Raw genomic sequence first — 22,849 nt, 5'->3', positions numbered from 1 at the left:
TGAGCCTGAGCCTGTGCACCCTGCTGGGCCCTGCCACCATGGAGGCACATCCTGGAGCTGCTCAGCCTCCCTTCTGTACCAGAGGAGGGAATTGCTGCCTTGTCCAAGGGATTTGTCTCTCAAACACTACAAATGCATTTCCCTTCACCAACCATTTCTGAGAATTCACTGGCGAGGTTGTTAGAGGGGATTTCACCCCTTTCTGTGTGGTTTTGCAGTCATTGTTTGAAAGGAGCTCAGCCCTGGCTCATGCAGGATTTCTTTGGAGTGTTTGTGTCCCAGAGACCTGGCAGGCATGCAGGTGTTGTTCCCAGGGATGGTGCACGGAATATCTTTCCATGCTCCTGCTGCTGTGGGTATAAAGTTGTGTCCTGAGGCCACAAACTCACTGGAGACCCACCTCATTGCAGGCACTGTCCCAGCAAATGGTAAATTAGTGGGGTTTTTCCCAGAAGTGATTATAATAAGGAAGGAATAAGACAAAGGAGAATGTGTCATTTTCCCATTATAGATGCAAAAGGAGGAGATTGCCTCTCATGTTACAGATGTGCTCCACTGTCTTAGTGGAAATAATTCTTGTACTGATGATGTGTGTGGCACCAGTGTTTGTACCACTTCAGCTTGGTCTCCTTCCAGAGCAAGACAGGTCCAGCAGCAGAGACAGCCTGAGCACAGCACAGGCAGGGGAGGCTGTGCTGAACAAGGTGAACCTCTATCAGGAAAGTGCACTTTTTCATCTGAAAGGAAGACACAAAATGTCCTTCTCAACCCACACAGAGATATGTCCTAAACCCCTTCTTCCTCTCCCTGCTGGCTGATGGATTTCACTGGGCTCAGTTTTTACACCAATGCAAATTAAAGCTAAAGAAAACACAACAGCAGGGAAAAGTCCCATCATCTCACAGCACGTCTTCGCTGCAGAGATATATTTTTGACAATTCTGTTTCTTTTTTTCCTAATTAGAAGTAATGATGTGTTTTTCGGGTCAAGAGGACCTCCTTTGCTGTGAAATATTAGGCTGATTTTGACAGCGTGGCTAAAAATAGGCATGTACACACACATGTGCCTGCATGCACATGCACTAGCAGGAATAAACATGGAGTGCTCTCTGCCTAATTACAAACATACTTTCCTCTGGGGGTGGGGGAGCGCCTTTGCCTCCAGTTAGTTGTTTTTCAAGTAAATAGAGAGAAGGAGTTTTCTGAAGAACAGATGGGCTGGAGTGAGGAATAGAAATATTTTCAGTCAGAGGGGCTGGATGATGTAATAAGCCACAGGAACAAAGTTCGGTTATTTTATGCTCTCATCCAGACCTCAGAGTGAAAATGCCTCTGTTGTTAATTTCAGATTCATCTGCTTTTGAAGGCTGGCTCTGGCTTTAAATGCTATTATAATATAAATGGAGCTAAACTAGGCAAACAGCAATTGAGCAATGATGGAAGAATATATTTGTCAGCACTGGAAATGTTTGGGTAGTGTTTGCTTTGCAGATGATAGGCCAGAGATGCATTTGGTAAAAGGGTGGCAAAAGGAGGCAAAAGGATGTGCCTTGAATAACATTAATAGAAGCCCCCCAAATTTGCCTCTGCCTGAGTGAAGTGAGGTTGGCTTCTGAGACTGCCACTTGAGGGTTCAGTAGCTGCTCATAAATACTTTGGCAAGGCTGGCTGGTTCCTGTGCTGGGACTAAACCTCTCCTGCTCCACTTCCACGTGTAGCTCCTCCTGTGAGGGCTCCGAGGTGCACCTCGGGCTGTTGGAGAGAAGCAAGGACAGCACTGTTGCCTGTTCCTCAGCTGCTGTGCTCGTGTTGGTTATCACTGTAACCTTTGAGGAAAGTGCCAACAGAGCATTGCTATCCTGAGTCGTGGGCTCTTCGAACATCAGTGTCAGCAGTCCTGAATGGTGTTCCTCAAAGCAGGAAGGAGTCTTGTGCAAGGCCAAGGCAGGAGAAGGAGCAGGAGAGCCTGATGGGGACCCTGCTCAGGAGCTTGGTGCAATTCAGTACGTCCAGTGAGGGAGAATGACAGTAAAACTTAAAATTCCAGTCATTGGAGCTGTTGGTGATGATCTCTTTGCAACAAGCTGCCCAGACAGCAGGTGCTGAGGGAATTTAAGTGGGTTTCACCTTTTAGCTCAGGGCCACAGAGCTGGGATGTTGCTCTGTGAAGTGCTGCTGTCCCAGAGCTGGCTCAGAGGAAAGCAGCAGTGGGGCTGCAATGGAAAGATGCTGTAGGAAGAGCAGAAACTCTTGCAGTTGCTCCAAGCTTTGAGATTTTGCCAGCCACTTATGAGTGCAGAGAAAGGTGGGAGAAGCATGTGCAACCATCACCCAGTGGCTCTGACAAGTTGATGGAGGAAATTAGGATAAGAAGTGGTGCAAAGAATGATAGGGAAGACTGTGTGTGAAATTAGGAATCTGGGGATGGTCACATACCTGTGGAAATGTTCTCCCTGCCTCTGCAAAGCTTCTTTTCAGGACTCAATTAGCTTCTGTGTCAGACGGGATAAAATTCTTGCTGTTTGTTTCAGAATTGATCAAATTGGTCCCAGTTGTTTGCGCAGCACTGTGCTCTAGTCCTGGTTACATTTGGTTAACTCCCTTCAGAGACAAGAGCAATGCCCATGAATCAAGCAGAACAATTTATTCACTAAGAGAAGCCTAATGGATGGTTTGGACAGCGTCCAAAAGTGCAGCTCTCCCTGTCTGAGAAGCCTGAAATGTTTCAGCACTTGAGAACAAAATCCAGAGATGAGCACACAGAGCTTCACACAAAACTGACAAACTGAGATTGCTTTTTCCCCTCTCTGCTTCCTCAGTCTCTCAGAGAGACTTGACTTCTACAAGGGAAAGATTTGGGAGTTCAAATCCTGCCCAAATGCCATTGATTCAAGGCTTTACCTTTTAAAGTTCAAGGGTTGAGGTCCAGAAAGCTTCTGGGAAGTGTTGTGATGCCTACAGTGTGTCCCAAGTCCCTGCATGGCTTTAATTAGTGCTTGTTTGAATTAACATGACCTAAAGTCTAAAGTGAATGTGACATCTGAAAAAAATCAAAATGCTGGACATTTTGAGACAGCTAAAGGCAGCTTTTGATTGATACAGGATGGTTTTAGCTGTAATTAAAAAAAAAATTCAGTGCAGTAAAGATTAGCCTGCAAATGTACTTTTGAGGAGTTTAGGGTATGTTGGGTGGACCCCACCTAGCAGCTGACCTGGCCACTTGCCCAGTCCTTCCCCTAGGGAGAGCTGGGGGAGCATTGGAAGAACAAAAGTCATAAAACATCTTGAGTGTAGATAAAGACACTGTAATAACTGAAGGAACACAAAGGCAGGAGGGAGTAAGTGCTGCAGAGACAGTCATCCACCACCATCCACGACTGATGCCCAGACAGTCTCTGAGCAACAGCTACCTTGGAAATATTGACCCTCCCTTTGGTCCCACCTGCATCCCTCACATCTCCCCTCCACTCCCTGGGTGCTGGGGTGAGAAGCAGGAATGGTCTTTATGCTCTGCAGTAGCCAGAACTCTGTGTGTTATCAGCACTGATAGTCACAGATCTAAACCCCAGCCCCATATGGGCTGCTGGGATGAAAACGAACTCCATCCCTGCTGTATCCCGTGCACTGGGGTTTGGAAGGGAGAGGGTTTTGTCAGTGTTGGGGGTTAGATTTGTTTCTTTTTTACTTATAGAATTATTCCCCATAAATTGCTAGGAGGCGAACTACTGGGTGCTTGTGGGTGCTCGACCAAAACAAAGTGGCCAAAGGAGAGTGTAGCACTGGGCTATGCCTTTTTTTGGTCTCTGCGAGTTTTCTCTCCACGGGAAAAAGATACCATGAGGTTTGGGGGCAGGTAAAGGATGGGGCTGGGGGCAGCTTTGCTCTCTTGGCATCAGAGAGAGGACGGTCGGGTGGCTGCTCACTGCAGGAAGAGCTCACTGTCACCAAGTCCAGTCCTGGGAAATCTACTACCATCTGCTCAGGTGCCCAGGAATTCTGAGCTCGCCTCCTCCTGCCCTGCTGGGCTGGCCCTGCCCCACTCTGCCGCTTCTTCAGAGCTGCTTTGAGGCTTTCCTGCTACTCTGTAGCCCAGCACTGCCCAGCCCTGCCAGGACACCCCTGCCATTCCAGCTACCAGCGCAGAGCTCCTCATCTCATCCACCAGCCCGGGACTTTCCCCCGTTCCAGCTCAGCCTCTCAGAGTCCTGCAGGGGCACCGAGATCGAACTGCCCCGGGCTTTTTGTGAAAGAAAGCCCTCAAGGTTCCTGGTTCTGTTTATTATTAATGCTGTAGTTGTTGTTTGTTTGCTTTGTCATTCATATCAGTAAAGAACTGTTATTCCTATCCCCATACCTCTGCCTGAAAGCCCCTTTAATTTTCCAAATTATAATAATTTAGAGGGAGGGGATTTGAATTCTCCATCTCTAGGAGGGCCCTTTCAAACCAAGACAGTCAGGCTCGTGTCGTTTGTCATCATCAGGACTGGGAGAAGAATCAAGAGGTTACACAGTGCTTCCTAAAAGGGCAGAAGGAAGCTACCACTAGCTGCAGCCCAGGACAAAAAGCCAGTTTGGGCAGTTCCAGCAGTGATTTGCTTTGGTGGTAGTCACCCATGATACATGGCACAAACCAGGAGGTAGAAAAGCAATGCATTATTTCTCAAGAGGATGGAGCCTGTCTGGGCCATGGCAGTAGCATTCAGTTCTCTCTGCTCCGCTCCTGTGCCCAGACAGAGAACATTTTGTGAGGGAAGGTAACCTGGTGTTCTTTAGGAAACTGCCAGTGGGTTACTTCCCATGGAGCCCAGTTTTCATCTGGGAGGGTTGACTGAGGGAATGTCAGTTCAGGAGGGTGTTTGTGACCCTGTGCTGTCCCCTCCTAGCTTGAATTTGTCTGGGTGATGGATGCAGGGGCATAATGTGGGAACATTGGTCAGCCAGGTAATGTGGGGATGGGGCTCCTTCACATGGTGCTATTAGGAGAGGTCATACTCTGAGTGATGAGAAAGCTTGAAAATTTATTTGTCCAAAGGGCAGAAAGTTTATTCTGTGTCTACTCTGTGCCACAACCATCAGTCTGTGAGTTAGTGCTGACTGCTGGGGGTGTCTCTCATCTCAGGAATTGTCAGAATTGGGTACTAATGGTCATTCACCCTTGCCCAGTTTTGTTAGAAAAATGCCAAATGGGTACAAAGTGTTTCCAGATCAGTACACAGCAGTGATGGTTGTGTGACAATGCAGTAGGACAACTGCTCAAGTGGAGAAATCCTCATCCAAACATTGTAAGGGCTCCTCAGAAGCCAAGGTGTGTCTGCTGCTCCATCCTTTGGCTGCTGGCACAAGAGATCTCGTGCTGAGTTCAAATTCCATGGACAGAGACAGCACCAGCAGAAGTGCACACAGAGAAAATACAGGACAAAAGGCAGGTGTGTGGTATGAAGCCTTGAGTGGCTGCCAGCAAGCTGATCTATGTATTTAATCACCCAGAGGAGTCCCAGAGCCTGTGTGGTTCAGAGATGGAAGCATTACTGTGCCTATAAGAAAAATTCCTGTTTACTCCCACTGAGGCTTTATGTAACAATCCTCCTCTGCCTGTGACTGCCTGTCAGAGCTGAAGGAACTTTCCTTTTGATGGATGTCTTCATACTAGAGGGGAACTGTGGGGATTTCAGTGTGAAATGGCCACCAGCAGGAACAGTGACCCTGTCTGTGCTGTCTTCTAGAGGAGCATGGAGGCTTGAAGGTGGATAAAGATCCAGCCACTGAGCACTGCATTTATTTTTCCTGGATGTTTCTGTAGCTGAAGTAGAACTATGAGAAGAAGAATCTTTTCCTTTGGGAGAGTCTGTGATCAGTCAGATGTTTCAAGGGTTTTTGCATTAAAATACAAAGTAGAAATCCTATCATAATAATCTTGGTTGCTTTCTTCACATGGTATTTTCTGACATCTTGCTGTATTGTATTAACATTGAGTTGTAGAAGGCAAGGCTGTGGTAGGGAGATGATGCAGAGTCAAATGTCCAAGTATACTGAAGAACTGATGATTATACTCCAGCCACCCCACCCTACACCTCAAATCAGCCACTCATGTAGCAGCAGAAAATGGAAGGATATTTAAGTTGTCTTAAATCATTAAGAAATAACCACCCTTTCAGTCCCTACCTGCAGATAATTCAGTGTATTTTTCCCTTTTTGTGAGAAGTGGAAGGGACAGCACAGTTAGAGAAATGCTGTGGTTCAGTGGTCCAGGGGAACAGTCCTGTTGTGGGACAGAATGTGAAAATTGCAGCAGCATCTTTATTCGAGGTGTCACCAAATAAGTTCCTGTCAGGAAAGCAAACTCATCTTCCAGGAGTTGCAGAGTTCATGGCTCAGCTCACATTTAATGAACAGCAAAGTTTGTGGTAAACACTGTAGGCTCTGAATCTTTTCAAATCTTCTACCTTGTCCTGAGACTTACCAGGACAAAACTCGCCCTGAATAATTTTGAACCACCACCCTTGACTGTTCAGTAGAGGAAAAGAAACAGCAGCTGAAACCTGACCTTGTTTAGAAGAACTCTAATTATTTCTGTCCTTTTTATGGACTGCTGCTGCCAACAGCTTTCGCTCACTTTGTGGTTTTGGGTCGCAGTGCCTGCTGCTGCTGTGTGTTCAGCTGGGCTAATACCACATGCCATACTCCATGAATACATTCCCTTGATCAGAAATCAGAATTTATTTCAGCTGTGTTTATTTCTCTCTTCATCTCCACTGTCTCCATCCATCCGCCAACCCCCCCACTAAGGCCTATTACTCGCTTTTTCTTCAGGCTAACACGGCCTGAAAAAGCAGTTGCTTTTCATTTTGTGCATGTGAGCAGGCCTCTGAAAGTCTTCACTGTTTTCACACCCCATCCTCATGTCTTCTAAGCTGTTTTGAGATGTGTCAAGGGATAATCCTGAGCTGCGTTCATCTGTTCCAGAAAATGTGAGGTCTTGGCTACACGATGAACACCTGCCCAAAATAGGACACCAAAGGCTGTTACACCTCCAAATGCTGCCTCACCTGGACATAGATGTGCTTTGTACTACAGGATATTAAAAAAAAAATATATATATACACCTTTGTTCAGACACAGACATAAAGCACAACACAAGCCGTTTTTGTTAAAAAGAAAAAGGAAAGGGGGGTGGGGCCATATCCACACATGGGATTGTTTCCAGCACAACTCCATCAGTGCAGGATCACACCTCTCCATGTGCCTGCCTCACAGAGCTCTCCTGGCAGAAATGCTCTTATGTACGTCACCAACTGTTGCCTGATTTTTCTCTTTAAAAGGACTCTGCTGATGGGAAATGGAGAGCGAGAGACCTGCTGTGAATTCCTCTGCTTCACCCACAGAATAGCTCCCGGGGGAGTGCAGAGAATAACAAATGGGGTGTGAGTTTGAGATAATGGTCCCCTGACAAAACTCCGCATTGGCTGCAATGGTGTGAATCCAGGCTGCTCCTCTGTCTCTGGCATTGCCTCAGTTACATGATTCTCCTTAAAGCTGGAGCACAGCCATGCATGTTTGGTCCTCCTTGGGAGAAGAGAGATGCTGTGTGGCCCCAGCTCTCTGGGCCAGTCCTGAAATGCATCCTTGCTTCAAGGCTGCATTGGCTGCTTCAGGCTTGCTGGTGGCCACCTGGCTTTCTTGAGTTTAACAGAATCAAAGGAGTCACCTGCAAAATCACCCAGTGACACCGTTTCCTGTTGAAAAGACACCAGGGCTCAAGCTTGTATTTGGTACACATTAATTGCAAATGTATCTTTTTAATGTATTTATGATCCTGCTGAGATAATCCTACCCCACGTGTAGGATAAGAACCACTCCCGCCCTGGGCAGGTCAGAGTTGGGAGTGACGCTCCGTGAATGGTTGATGTAAAATTGAAACTATCAGCAAAACAGTTCTGTTTTCCAGCTCTCTTCACCACAGCCAAGTTCCTCTTGTCCTCTGTCACCTCCTACCTCTGGAAGGGCCATTTTCTTTGCAGTGCATGGGCTGGGAGGTGTTGTCCAGGCTGTCTTCAAAGGAGACATTTTCGTGCTGGCATCTCCCAGCTTCAGCCCCTGAACATCAGGATTCTGAAGCCATTTGTTCCCAAGTATGTTTCCTCATTATCCACACCAGTACATAAACATTTTCTTTGATCCTGCCAGCATCCTGATGCCACAGAAGTTTTTCTGGAGCTGTTCTTGTGGTTATACAATGCACCCTGTGCAAAGTCACTTTACTGGGTTTCTTTGACATGCCAAAACTTTCACCAAAACCTCCTATTCTTGCACTTAGGGTCTGGTCAAATGCTGTGTAAGCTCAGTTTAGTCAAGTAGTATCTCATATTTCATTGCACAAGTTTTGTATTCAAATAACCACAATTTGGATGCCTGCAAAATTCCCAGTATGCAAATATCCTATATTTGGCAAAATTGGACTGGAAATCTCATTAGACCAGGCTTTTATGTTCTGTCCCTGACTTCCCTTCCAAATAAGCTGTCTTCAAAACACTTTATAGTAATTCTCTTGGGATTTTTTTGATTTTCTATTCTTGCCTTTCCTCAGAACAGAAAATAGAGGAAAATATGCTGAAAAATGACAAATGCTAAAATAATTTGCATATGTGATTTTTTTTTTTCCGACCTTCTGCAGAGGTTTGCTTCAGATCAAAATTCAGACCATTCCCCAGTGCCTAAAGTTTTTTATTTTCCATGGTTACAACACAGAGGATGATGGAACTAGTATGAAGTGATGCCAGTGCCTGTTTGGACAATACTTGGATCAGTAAAAATGTGTCCAGTGTTTTCCAAGTATAAAAAGCCCAAAGAAACCACCTTGAGGTACCATGTGATGTTGTTTGCTTTGACCCAGGATAGCTAAAATGAAAGGTCTCTCTGAACAAAGGGTGTTCGAAACCATCCCACCTTTTTCAATGTGTGAGTGAGGCAGAAAATGTGGTGTTTACAGAGGCACTCTGAGCTTCAGCTCCTCTGTTTGCCTCTGTGTGTCTGTGTGTCCAGACAGAATTTCCCCAGTGAAATGGTTTTGATTGCTCTAGTCCAGCTTTTAAAGGTGGGCAAATAGAGAGCTCATCTCCCAAATTACACAAATTGAACCTTTTGTTGGAAATGTCAGTGAGCAGGACAGGGGCTGGGAGGCTCTTTCCAGACAGGCTCACTCCTCCAGTGAAGTCCCCTATGTTGGACTGACAGGGGCTGTCAGAGCCCTGTGAGGTGCTGCTACAGCCAAGGTTTCAACCACAGTGTGCAAATTTTGAACATGAAAATGAAATGGGGCTGCTGTTATTCTGATTTTCATGGAAATGTGTTTGCATGCCAGGCTCCTCTACAGTTTTGGGACAGTTTGAGGCTGGATCACAGGTACCAGTAGCAATGAGCAGGGCTCAGGTGGAACCTCAGAGCTGCTATACACTGTATCTTAGCAAAAATAGGGATAGATCTACTTCTTTTTCCCTACCTGCTTTCCTTGGCATGGTGCTGGGATGTCACAATGGAGTGGGAGACAGAGATGCAACATAAACACGCTGAGGATCGTGTGGCAACAGCCTCGTTTACTGTTTGGCAGCTCCTTTGACAGGGTTTTTAAATTTCCCGAGCTTACAGACATGATTGGTCAAGGGTCTCAGCTCTGCCCAGCTCACTGGGCAATGATCCAGGTGTATCTGTGCTTCACAGGGGCTGGCTGAGCTCCTGTGACTGGGTTTGAATCTGACCCATCCTTGTGTCCAGGGACTGTTCACTTGGAGCTAGGCTGGTCGAGCTGGTAGCTGCCAAGCCAAATCATCTGTATGTATATCTACAGCCCAGCTATATCTGTTCCACTGCGAGGTCTGGGAATGAAGGGCATCAGCACTCTGTGCAAATACCAGGCTGATGTGCTGGGGAGCTGGGAGCTGCTGGGCAGTCCCTGGAACTGGGAGCCTCTTGCAGTCTGGCCAGTCCCAAGTGTGGGCACAGCTTTCACCATCAGTGTGTAAGAACAAGCTCTGCTCTTGTTGCACAGGCTGGCTGTTCCCACCAGCTGCCACCAGAGCCTCTCTTGGCTCTGGATTAATACATCTGCACATTGCTGTACTGTGCAGACACCCACAAACTGCAGGTGGATGCCTGTGTAGAGAGGAATACCCCTACCTGTCCACATTGTCCATGTCACAGCCTAAAGCGACAGATTATTCTTTCAGTTTAAAGATTTCCTCAGCTGTCCCTTGCCCAGCCAGAGGAGGAACATCTGTCCTTCCTGTGATCCTGTACAGGACTGCTGACCCTGCCCCAGCCCCAGTCTGGGCTCAGCCTGGCCCTGGCTGAACAGCCTGTTTCTCTCATGGAGGGGGACAGTGGGCACTGGGGACAATGCCTGAACTCTTCCATCATTTATTCCCAAGTGTGAAGGACTCATTCTGTGCTCAGGGGCTCTCTCCAGCACCAGTTAAGTTTGAAATGATCCCAGCTCTGGCCTGATGCAAAGGAAGGTGTCTGACCTAATTGCTGCTCCTGCTGCTGGGATTAACCTGTCCTTGGTGTGCTGGGACTCCACTTTAATCCGGGGGATGTCACCCCTGCCGAGGGAGGGCCTTCCCAGGCAGCCAGCTGTGCTCTGCCCTCCTGGAGACTGTCCCTCCCCTTGCATCCCCTCGTGACTGAATGAAACACAGAACATTTCAATGCAGGAGGAATATGGCTGTGGAATGGTGGGTCACAGTGGTGGGACTGGATTCAGTTTTCATCTTATAAGAGAAAGAGGCACTAGCTTCTTTGTTCAGGAGTTGTTAATTAGCAATTAGTGTCTCAGGGGCCCAAACTCAAGGCTTTGCTGTCTGATTTGGTTTACTCCAAATTGCTCAAGTATCTCAGTATTCTTAGTATGCACTGGAAGGATAGGCCATTAGCACGTTATTGTCTATTATTTTCTTCTTCCTTTTTTTTTTTTTTTTATGGTCTGAAACGTTCTTGTTTTAGACCTGGAGGATCCTTTTTTTGTGATTGCTCCTTGTGATGCAGAGAATGGGCCTCAGGTTTAATGGCTAAATCCAAACAGTGTCCTCTGCTGTCTGTGCACCAGGGTGTACTCAAGTGCTCGTAGCTTTATTTTACAACCACAATTTTTTCTAAACTTAGCAGAGCATACACTTTGTCAGGAACTGTCCCCATGCCAAGTTTCAGGTTTCAAAGTATTGCCATTTTTGAGCTATTCCCTGCTTCTTTCCTTCTGTGTGTCTCCCTCGCATTGCACACAAAACTTTCTTTTTAATGTAGAAAATTATATTTTTTCCACCCATTTGTAACTTGAAACATCTGAAGAGGTTTTGCTCCAAGTTTATATTTAAAAGAAATAATGAAAGCCAATGCTGGCAGAGAAAGCAGCGTGAAAAGTTGCAGCTCAGAAAATTCAAGAACATTATGGGCATTTGCAAGGGAGGAGGAAAATGGAAGTCCTTGCAGCCTGTCTTAACAGGAGTCATGTGTGATATTCAATAGGATTAAAGCTGCTGTAGCAAAGAGCAGTACTCCTGTTTGGGCAGCCTAACGTGCTTTACAAAGTGATGGGAATTACTTGCTGGCAGTCCAGCCAGTTGTTGTGATCCAGCATATTCCAAAGTTCTGTGATGGCTGAGCATTTATATATTTGAAGATCTATCTGGGAGGGCTGTGCTGTGAGTTTCTGGCCCAAGAACAGTTACAAACATCTGGGCTTTCTTTGTGCTAACATTGTCAAGTCAGAAGCCTTTTGGATAACTCCATCTGGCCTGGCAGAATCTTCCACTATTTTCTGACACCATGGGTTTTATTTACTGACTGTCCCCCTGGAGAAAACTGGGGTCATTTAGGCTGGGTCTAGGTTGGTCTAGTCTATCAGTCTAGAGACTGGTAGGCTCAATTTAAATCTATTTCAAGAGGACTACTCTTAAAATATATCTAGACATAGGATAGTTTTCCTTATGTCTTTGTTTCAGTCGTGGCATGGCCTTAGGTTTTGGTGGCGTGGTGTGATTGCTGGTCAGGGCATCAAGCTAGACTTTGATTTTTGTCAGAAAGTGAAGTTTTTCCACTTCATTATTCCATGACCTACCATCTGCTGCAGATCCTTCTCCCCTCCTGCCCTGTCCTGTCAAGTCCCCCAGCACTTGTTTTATGAATAATGACATACCAGCCTTTCCAACGGGGCACATCTTTTGTGGATTTTGCTGGTCTCCAGCACAAAGTTGGTCTTTCAATCTCCACACCGTTGACTACCTGGCTGAAATGACAGGTATGACATCTGTAAGACAGGACTAGGAAGCAGTGTTTGGACTAGGACGTACAACATCTGCTTGCTCTTTATGTAACAGGAAGGGTTTTGACTGTGATCTGTAATGCCAGGGCCAGGGTGACAGCTTGGCTCCACAGCAGAACTCAGCATCTCACAGATGTGATGCTCCTGTGTGTCCCTTGTTTGTTTGACTCTGGAGATCTCAAGCGTCTCAAGTTACATTCTTTAGTGTTCTTAGGGCTTGTGAATCCAGAGTTATGGATTCATTTTCACGCACAAGGATTTGAGGTGCTGAGCAGTTAATCCTGGCTCTAATGCCAACTACAATGAGATGTGGCTCGGAGTCAAAGCCACCAGTTGGCCAGCTTTCCTCTTTGGGGACATCCTTGCCTGTTACAAGTTCCAAATATTACAACTGGCTTGAAATTTTGTGACTAGGCAAATTAAATTCCTAGATCTGAGCCGTGTAGGAATTTGAAAAAATGTAGAACTGGAGTAGAATCTAAAATGGCCCGGTTGCAATTTACGTTTGTGTTTAAACAAAGCTTCAGCTGGAAAAGAAGAGACCTTCTGGGAAGAAATTGTGGGTTCAAGACCCTGAAAGAGATGATTCAACATTTCATCTTTAGGTCTGGCAGGATTTGTTTGGGTGCAACCCATCTATTATGCATAAGCATGAAAGATTCTGTGTACTTTCCATAAAAATCTGCTTCCACTTGGGACTCTTTCAGGCTTTTGGCCATTGAAGCATTTGTAAATTTAAAAACAATCTGCTGATTTTCTTTAAACCTGCCTTGTTTGGTGTTTGGCTCCTCAGTTTTGTACTGCTTTGAGTTGTGTGTGGGCACTGTGTTTAGAGAAAAAAAAATCCAAAGATATTATTGTTATCACTGGAGATGAATTCCTAGAAGCGGTGCCATGGTGTAGTAAATGCCATGTAAACCCAGAGTAACAAAATGTTCTTTCATCCACCACCTACCACAACACAAACCTGCACTTTCAGGTGTGAAGGCAGTGGTGTACCATGCACAGCGTGCAGTTCTGTGGCAGGCTGCTGGAAGGCTGCACCCTGTTATTCCCAGCCTCGTGTCTTTGGGTTACACACAGGAGGTGTCTTTGTGCCTTGGTGTCCGTAAATGGCCTCGTTTGCTTTGGCCTGGCTGCTGGCTGACATCTGTTCCTTGCTAATTAGGCGCAGATTAAAAGGATCACCCAGCTACTTATCTGTGCAGCCCGGGGGGTGGTGCCAGGCGGGGTGTGCTGGACATGCCAGGGAGCTTCTCAATCCACGCCAGCCTGGGTCACCGTGCCCACCACACAGCTCTATTTCTACTCGTTAAATAGACTTAACAAATAAATAGCACCTTCTAAACACGTGGGCGGCACATCTAGCACAGCACTGGGCTCCCAAACGCGCTCTGAAGCCAAAACCGAGTGCTCAGTGTGGCCGGGATTTATCATTAGAGCCACACGGGCTAGAAAGTGTGCTTGTGGCTGGCCTGCCAGCTTGCCTGAATAGCCCACAGTGTGATCTCCCTCTCTCCTCGGGGGGAGGAGCTGCCAAAAATAGCAAACCAAGAATTTGCCCATGTTATTTCTGGGATTGCACCAGGAATTGACATCAGGAGGAGAGGAGAGAAAAAGGCAGCAGTGTGACAAGTTTAGGGTTCCATGGGGGTTTGGGTTTTCACGCTGCTGTGGGGCAACTGGAAGGGTCTGGTAACCACATCCTGCATGTGCCCACTCCCACATGTGAGGTTCTCCCCGAGCCCTGGTGGCTTGAACGAGATTAGTCGAGTCTCTGCTCTCTCTTGGGGCAACTCTGCTGGGTCCAAGGCGTGGAACTGAGCCAGGGCTCAGCCTTGTGCTCCCAAGGAGCAGCCAGGGCCCCCCACGGCCATGGACTGTGGAAGGAGTGAAGTGTTAGCTCCTGTGCCTGAGAAAAGGCATGAATGAGCCCCAGCTGAACTGGCCTGCAAAAAAGTCCATGGATCAAGCTGTGAGTTCTCTGTGGAAAGGGCTGTTTGTGTGACAGGAGACATCACTTCCCTGCACAGCTGGGTGGGATCCCGAGGTGAGGATGGAGACACTGCACACGCCCCTGCCAGACCTGCACCCAGACCCGGCTCGCCCTTGGCCATGGGGTTATTTCTGAGACCAGCAGAAAACTTTAGCTTATTGCTAGGCAGCAAAAGGAGATGGAAGGTAATGCTATGCTGGTCCTACCTTATATTTCGTGTGCTATCTCTCCCTTCTGTTCTCCTCTCTTCCTTGCTTTCAGCATGTACCCATTGGAAGTAACATCAGTTAGCATCATATTCTGTGGCCACAGCAGCTCCCCTGGCAGCAGGGCAGTGGCTCTGCACCAGCCCTGGCACATGCCACCACCTGCTCAGGGAAAGGGCTGGGGATGTGTAGGAAGCTGGAGTTACCCAGGGCTGATTGACAGGACATGGGGAAAAGCTGTGTGTTCCCACTGGAGAGACAAGTGAAAGACACTCATGGCAGGAAGGGAGGAACTCAAGCAGTGGTGTTGACAGTGTAGAAACATGGTCTGCAAATGAGAGTGGTAAATCAAGCCTCGTTAGTGAAATCAGCACTTTGCCAGCCTGAATGCATCTGTACGAGGGTGTCAGATGCATCGAGAAGATCAGAGCTGACTCTGTGCACTAAGGAAATATCTGTGTCCCTCCTTCACAGGCTCTGGGCCAACTCCCTGGCACGTGATGGACCTAACCGGGCATCTGAGTCCTGGGTTCAGTGGCACTGGCCTCACAAGAGCCTGCTTAGCTGCCTGACTTATCTCCAAATGGTTGTTTGCTCACTGCCTGTGCTTGCATTCATCATTATCTCTACAGGGCATCATGCTACAGGGAAGAGGCTACTGAGTGTAAATCCTAGGGAATTAATAAACTTCTATGTTGTCTATTATGGGACAGGAGGAGAAAGAGGTCAGTTGCAGATTTGGTCCACCCTTGCTTGACCAAAATCTGTCATACTGTCAAAGTTGGTCCCTGTGCTGTAGCAGTGGCTGTTTGAACATCCCTGGGGGAGGCACTAAGATTTACCAATGCAGAGAAATTCAGAAATGTTTGTCCATGTTTGACTGTGGTGATTAATGCCATTGTGGTGAAATCCATTTTAGAAAGGGCTGTGACTGGAGCTCAGCAGTGCTGCCATGATGGGAGATCCACCTGGCTTTGCAGAGCTGAGTGTCTCTGACAGTGAAGCCAGGCAAAGGATGGTGGTGTTGGAGAAAGGACAAAAGTTCAAGGTAAAGATTCCAAGAGGCAAAAGCACCTTCTCCACGTCCTGCACAAAGCAGAAAGCATGGCTGGGACAATGAGGGAGCTGGCCTTGTTCAGAGTCCTAGGTGGAAATTTTAAAGGCAAAACCTATCCTCTCTGTTACCCAGAGAGGCTGTGGATGTCCCATCCCTGGAAGTGTTCGAGGCCAGGCTGGATGGGGCCCTGAGCAACCTGGCCTGGTGGGTGGCACCCATCCCAAGTCATGGTCTTTAAAGTCCCTTCCAACCCAAACCACTCCATGATTCCATGCTCCTGTAGGCTGAGGTTCTGGATAATGCCAGTTCCTCCTGAATCCTGTTTTTTGTCATAGTTAGTCCTGCTAGAATCAGACAAAGCAGCTACAGAGGGGAACAGCCCTCACTGTAATTAGGGGGATGAGCATCTGACACTAATCCAGGGGAAATCAGTCCAGGCTGCAGTGGGTAACAGGAGCTGGGCATGATGGGTTTGCCTGCACCTTCTCCCTGAAAAGGTCACTTTCACCTGTCATCCATTTTTCTTTCCTCTGTGTATCAGGTCTTGCAAAAGAAAGCATTGAGTGCTTTTAATTTGAGGCAACATTACAGTTCAAAATGTACTTGATCTTTATTTTGCACTGTTTAGAGTGGCTTGAGCAAAGGATTACAGCTAAAAGGAAATTTTTTTTTCAAGAGAACAGCCCTGGTGCAACTCTACTGATAATTTGATAATTTGAGCATTTTTAAGATCTGAAAATGACAGCCTGCCTTTTCCAAATTATAAAAGGGATGTCTTCAAGGTGCCAAGCAACACATTCAAGGGGAATACCATTGTTTGGTTTTAACCCCTCTGGCCTGATATTTAAAGGATCAAGTAGAGAAGTGGGACATTTCATCATCTTAAAAACAATGCAGTAAATTTTAAAAATTCACTGAGTCAGTTACTGCAGTGAAAAAAATCATCATCATCAACCTATAACTGGGCCATTCACCAGTTACAGGAGAAAAGAATTGCAAGGCAGAGTCCACCCCGTGTATTAAACTCATCGGGATAGTTTGATTAACAATTAACGTGTTGCTGCTGTTCCCATTGCTGGCACACCACAGAAGTTGCTGTAGGTGGCCCAGCAAAATGTTTTCATATTTTTTGGAGTCATGAGAACTTTTTGTCTAAACTACACAATGGAACAGCTGCACTGTACAAAACGCAGCATCTCATCCAGGCCCAGCCCTGGAAAGCCAGTTTTTCTTTGGCTGTAAAGGCCAGCCAGTCATTCCATAACTTGAGAGCTGCTGATGCTCTACCAGTGTGCAGGATCTCAAACTGTAAGACCAAGCGGAGAGGAGAGAATTTGGGAAACTGAAGGCAGGGATGCAATTTTCCTGCACAACTTTCTGGTGTGAGTGAGCAGGACTCCTCAGCCAACAAATATGAGCTTCCAACCACTCTTATTGACAAAGGCGTTTAAAACCTGAATTCAATAAGATGGCAGAAGGCTGATAATATTAATCAGAATATTTAGTCAAGCACAGAAAGTGATTGATAAGCAGCTAAAGTAAAGGAATACCTTATGGAGCAGGGTATAAGGTGACCAGGTTAAACTGCTTTGTTCATCGTGGTGACTCTGTATCCCTTTGGTTCAGATTCATTATTGTATCTCCATGTAAAATCCCCTGCAAATAATATAGGTTAAAATCTCATGAAACTGCTGGTCTGCCTGACATAGAAGACTTCAGCCATGGCCTGGAAAGGTGAATATTATTCTAGTGACTTTTTTTTCCAATTCCAAATCCTTTTCCTGAAGGTTATCAGGGTAGTAGACAGCTGTAGCACTTTTAACATAGCAGAAGTAGAGAGATCTCTATAGAAAGTGTCATCAGAGCTGAAATTCAGATCTGCTTTTCCACTCGGTGTAATTGAGATGTGAGCTTGTAGCATCCCCCAGTTAAAATCCTGTCAAACCCCTCTGAGACTCACAAGCGAGAGTTGCTGTTCTCTGCTGGCCACCAGTGACACAAGTGCTGCAGCTCAGCAGTCCCTTGGGCCTTCAGGAAAGCATTCTGCCATGGAAATTCTGTACAGAGTGAAAAAGAACAGTCAATAATAAAGAAATCAATACCCCCAGTGCCTTTGGGCTTGAAACCACTGCTTGGGATGGTTTTCCTCATGAGAGCTGTGTTTTTCCAGCACAAGCTGAAATCTGCTTTTCTGTCCAGGCACTTAGTAGGGAAATGGGAGCAGCTTTTTTCCCCTGTGCTGTCATGTCAAGGTATTTTACAGGTAAATCTTGTGTTGGAAATCCAAGGTTGCATGGTTCAATCCATAAGGACAGAAGGGAAAACCCAATGTGCATTCAGTTCCTCCAGGGCAAGTAAAGACCCTTGTTTTAGGAGATGGCATGATTAGCTGGCTGGGACAGCTTTTATCTGAACAGGCCAGAGCAGATTTTATTCTGCGAAGCTGAAATGGGGCCTCTGGAGAGGAAGATAAAACTCTGTATGCTTAGGCAGGGAGCTGCCAGAGGATTTTCTGGCTGGGGGCTCTCATCTTTCAACACATCCTCACCCAGGAGAGGTAACCAGGAGACCAAGGACCACACAAGCTAACTTTATTTCCCTACTGATTGGTTTCAGTTCTGGATAAGGCTGGCCAGCTTGCTCTCTTGTGACTGCTTTAATTGATTCTCTGTAAGGTGCCTAGGTTTTGTACCTTCCCTGTATGGCCAAGCTCATTCAAAAATCCACACAAACCAAAACAAATCTTTCATCTCTTCCCTGGACTTTCCCTCTCCTGCATTCCCCCAAGTGGTGTTGGTAGTGAAACCTTTCCTCCTAGCATGAATCCCTCGCTCCAGACAAGCTCTCTGTGACTCAGTGCACGTTTACCAGGCTAAGAACTAAGGACAGGACAATGCAGTGACAATAGGAGCCATAACCTGTTTATTTTAGCCACTCTTCAGATTGTGACTGAGGTGGGAGCTGCTGCAAGCCAAGGCTCCCATTTCTCACGGAGCCCTGGCGGTGGCATCGCTCCAGGGTGTGGCTGGTGCTGGTGGAGGCCTTCAGAGTCGATGTCAGAGGAGAAGGACACGCAGAGCATCACGTAAAGCCCTCGCTGTGTGTGCAGACAGAACGAGGGACGTTGTACATTAACCAGGGTGACGTATCCTCAGAGGAAGCAATGGGCCTGGCACTCTTTCCTCTGGACAGATAAAGGAAAAGATAAAGACATTGTGCCAGACCTCTGTTAGAGGAAGGGCTTGCAGGCTGGCAAAGGCATTGAAATATATCAGATGGAAACACTTGTCCTCTTTCCCATTCCACAGCAATTCAGGACAGCCTTACTTTGAGTCCCATTACTGCTGGAATTGCTGGGGAGAGTTCATGCACGTGTTGCTCACACAATTTTCCTATTTGTGCCTGGAGAGAGAGGATTGAAAGTTAAGAACCTTCTGCTGTCCCATTAGTGTGCCTGAGAGTTTCTCAGTGTAAGGCAATATTTGTTTCAATGCAATGATAAGTTAAGAAGCTACGTTTTTCCCTTTTTTTTGTCTAAGTTCAACCTCTTTTTTTGTTGTTGTTGTTTATTCTTTTTCATTAGTTTTACTTTAAAAAAAAGAAAACAAATTTGAACTCAGAAGGAAAGCACAGATTTCACACACGCCCCCCTAATTTTTCATTCTAATTTTTGACATTTTGACTCTTGTCAAGCACCTCTAAACATGGAGGTCTCCAGGGTGTTGCCCTGCCTACAGAGGCTGAGGGCTGCTGCCCTTGTTCATCAACAGCAGTTGTGACATTGCACACCCCTCAGCTCTTGTTAATTTGAGACCAGACTCACCACATGCCCCAGCAGAAGCAGCAAGAGGAAAGCTATGACAAGGGGACAAAAGAAAGGTGAATGCAGCAGCAATAAAGAATGCACAGGAGTATGACAGTCATGCAAATCTTGCAGTGTAAATGCTGCCTGCTCTGGGTAGCTGCAATGGGAAAAGCAGCTCTGGAATACAGGGTGGGCTCCTCCAGAAGAAAAGATAGCGAAGGGCAGCACTGAAACCCCTCTGGTGTTGCCCCTCTCCTTCAGGTAGGGGCTTTACGTGAGCAGTCACTTTAGGACACCCCTCTCTGACCTTCCTGACAGTCCTGTTTATCTCCTCTCTAAACATTCCCTCTGTCACCGAGTGTATCTTTGATGATGGTCCAAAGTTCATATCCGCTCTCGTGTTTAACCTCCGCGCCGCGCGGCCGAGCTCGCTGAGCTCATTGCGTGTGCACCAGGCCCCAGGCACGTAGGCCAGCTCCTCTCCTCTTTGCTGGGTGACTGATGAGCAGCAGCAGGACAGCCCAGAAAGGAAGGGGCAGCTCTCAGTGCCAAGGAGTCTGCAGGGATTGTTTCTGCACCTTGCACCACGCACTGGAGGCTTGGTGGGGCGCAGTGAGTGCTGCGCTTTCCATAGGCTGATGGAGAGAATGAAAATGCTCTGCAGCTGACAGAAAACACTTTCAAGGTGTGGTTAGGAGGCATGGTCCTGTATTTTATCTTGTGACCTGGCCCAGCTTTGCCACTCTCATGGAAGTGAAAGGTTGGCCAAGGCCCTTGGGTGGACTTGTATGGACACCAAAACCAGAGGGATTTTTCCCAGAGTTTCTAGGTCTATGTGGCTTTAGTGCCCACTGAAACCTTGGGAAATGAAACTTTGCCCATAGATTTCCAGCTCTTTCTCTCTCTCTCTCCATGTTTTACATGGATATATTACTTTGTGTTAATAGTTCTCAGACACTATATTTGTACTAATGAGCTCCAATCCTTACTATAAGGAGTAGAACGGAACTGCATAAAGTGCCAAAGGAATAATTATTCTCACACTTGAGCAGCAGACTGACAGGGACAAGTCCTGCTCAACCTTACAAGCTCCTGGAGCAGGAAGTGTTCCAGTGTGTTACTGAGAGAAGCTGAGCTCCAAGTGGTAGAGAGTATTTCTGAGCTTCCCAAAGACTGACACCTACTCGAAATGAAAACCAGAGGGAAACAGGGAAACATTAGCAAATCAGAGTGTGTTCCTCACTTGGGACAGCTTCTGCCTTCAGGGACAGATGGATTTTGGGCACCAGTTTTGTGCACTATAATTTTTGTTTTGTCAACAATTGGTAAAGAAAATAAAGTTAAGGTTGCAGTTAAGCAGAGGAAACCTCACCTGGCCCAAACAAAAAAATACAATTTTTGCTGTTAGCACCTCACACTGTGAATATTTGATTTGGCTAATAAACACAGAGAAGTTGTTAAATTATTTACCTGCTCTGTGTACTGAGCATTTGTTGCTAAGCTGCTCAGTATTTCAACACCCAACTCTCCAGCACACAGCTCTGCTGAGCCAGAGTGTGGAGGCTCCATATCCAGTGTGTCCCACTGACCTTTTTTGGGAAAGGTGGCACTGGGTGTGCCAAACATCCCACCAGCGAGGATGCCTCATGGATGGCCAGCTGTGCTCTGTAGATGGCCACTGTGAGCCCTCAGGGCACATGGGCCATTGCTGGGTTTGGCTGAACAGCATTGCCCAGAGACTGCCAGTGCCACTGGGATTGTGCTGGCTCCAGGATGCACAGGGTGCCCTTGGGGAGGCAATTTATTATGTTTGTAATCAAATTTTGGATTTTTTATTATGCTTTTGCACATAGTGTTAGACTACTAATACATTGCCAGGCTTTGCACCCATGTATCTTAATAGCAGTATGTGGGCAAGAGAAAGCTGTTTTTAAATATATTTGTCCTAAGAAGAACCAAGCATGTGAACAAAAATCCAGCCAGTCATCATCTGTGGTTTTAAGAGAACTCAAGGTGTGAGTTTCTTGAGCAAAGCTCTTGGGTTTTGGTGGACCTGGAGTCCTTGCATTGACTCCAGTTTCTGGAACCATCTCCTGACAGGGTGGCCAAAGAGCTGGGTATGGGATCCTGGCTGCTCTGAATCTCTGTCTCCAGTACAGGTTATTGCATTGCTAGGGACTGTTGCAGTGTTTTCACCCTCTGAGTACTCCTACATGACCAGAGGTGTCTCTCGAGGCTCCACAGAGGTGGGAATTTCCAAAAGAATCACTCAATAGATCCATATACAGCCAAGAACAAACTTCCCCCTACCCCAGGGTGTGCTATTTTTTTCTGTGCAGTTTCTCAGACACAGTGGCAGGGCCATTATCACTTTGAAATCTTTTCTGCTTTAAGGGCTGAAGTAAAGAGCTGCACACAATTGGTTGGCAGCAAGGATTTCCTGGTCCTAAACCTGGGGCTTGCACTGCTTGTGCTCCACAGCTGTTTACTGACAATTTTCTTGGTTGATGTGGTCACAGCCCCAGGGGGGTCTCAGCACTGCTGGAAAAACAGCAGCAGGACAGAAGTGACACCTTCACCAGGGGTTGAATTCCTCCCTGCAGTGCCAGGGGCTGTCTGGTGTCCTATGTGTCCACGTGGATGGATGGATGCACTTCTGCTCCAAGCTCCTGCCGACACTCCGGTGCCAGCCTGGGAACCAGACTGGCCCTGGTGGGGCAGGCTCCACCTCCAGGGCAAAATTCTCCCAGCTGGAGTGGCTATCTGTGTCAGCAGCTGGAATCTAACCATGGAAATCTGTAATCTTCAATTCCTGAGCTTATTGTGGCTGGAGAAACAGGCTCCCTAAATGGTTTGGTGGATGGAGCTTAAAGCATTATTTTATCTCTTTTCACCCTTTTTAGACATACACCTGGCAGCTGTAGGACACCTGGGAATGTGCAATGACCAACTGTGCAGACAGGAATCCATGGTGTGCCTCAAGGGTTGGATTTATTGAATAAAAGGTAGAAGATTTAAATAACCTTTACTCTTCATATTAACAAGGGGGAAGGATTTGGTTTGTTTTTCAAGTTCTGTGCCCCTACAGAATATTTTTTCCTCCCAGTAAGGAGTTGCTAGTGAGTTGAATTATGTTCTCAGATTCCAAATCAAACTATTTGTTGATGTCATGAAAATTATTCTTTAAGCTGTGTGAAACCCTCAAAAATGTAACTAATTTCCTCAGTTCACTCAACACCCATCACTCAGTAAGATGGGGCTGGAAACGATGTGGCAAACCAGCTTGGGACTATTTTTGCTTTTTGTGTGAATGTTCTGTTTGAGTGTTTTTTGCATTGGGTTCTTGGGGTTTTTATTTACCATTTCTGTTGCCTTTTTTATCTTTCTGTGATCATTCCAGCAGTGATGTTTCTGCTACATGATTCTCTCACAGCAAATGAAATGTGTTTGTGCAAATTTTCTCTGAACATCAGCTC

Source organism: Prinia subflava, chromosome 14 (assembly GCF_021018805.1).
Source record: "Prinia subflava isolate CZ2003 ecotype Zambia chromosome 14, Cam_Psub_1.2, whole genome shotgun sequence".
NCBI lineage: Eukaryota > Metazoa > Chordata > Aves > Passeriformes > Cisticolidae > Prinia > Prinia subflava.
This window is presented reverse-complemented; position numbering follows the sequence as displayed.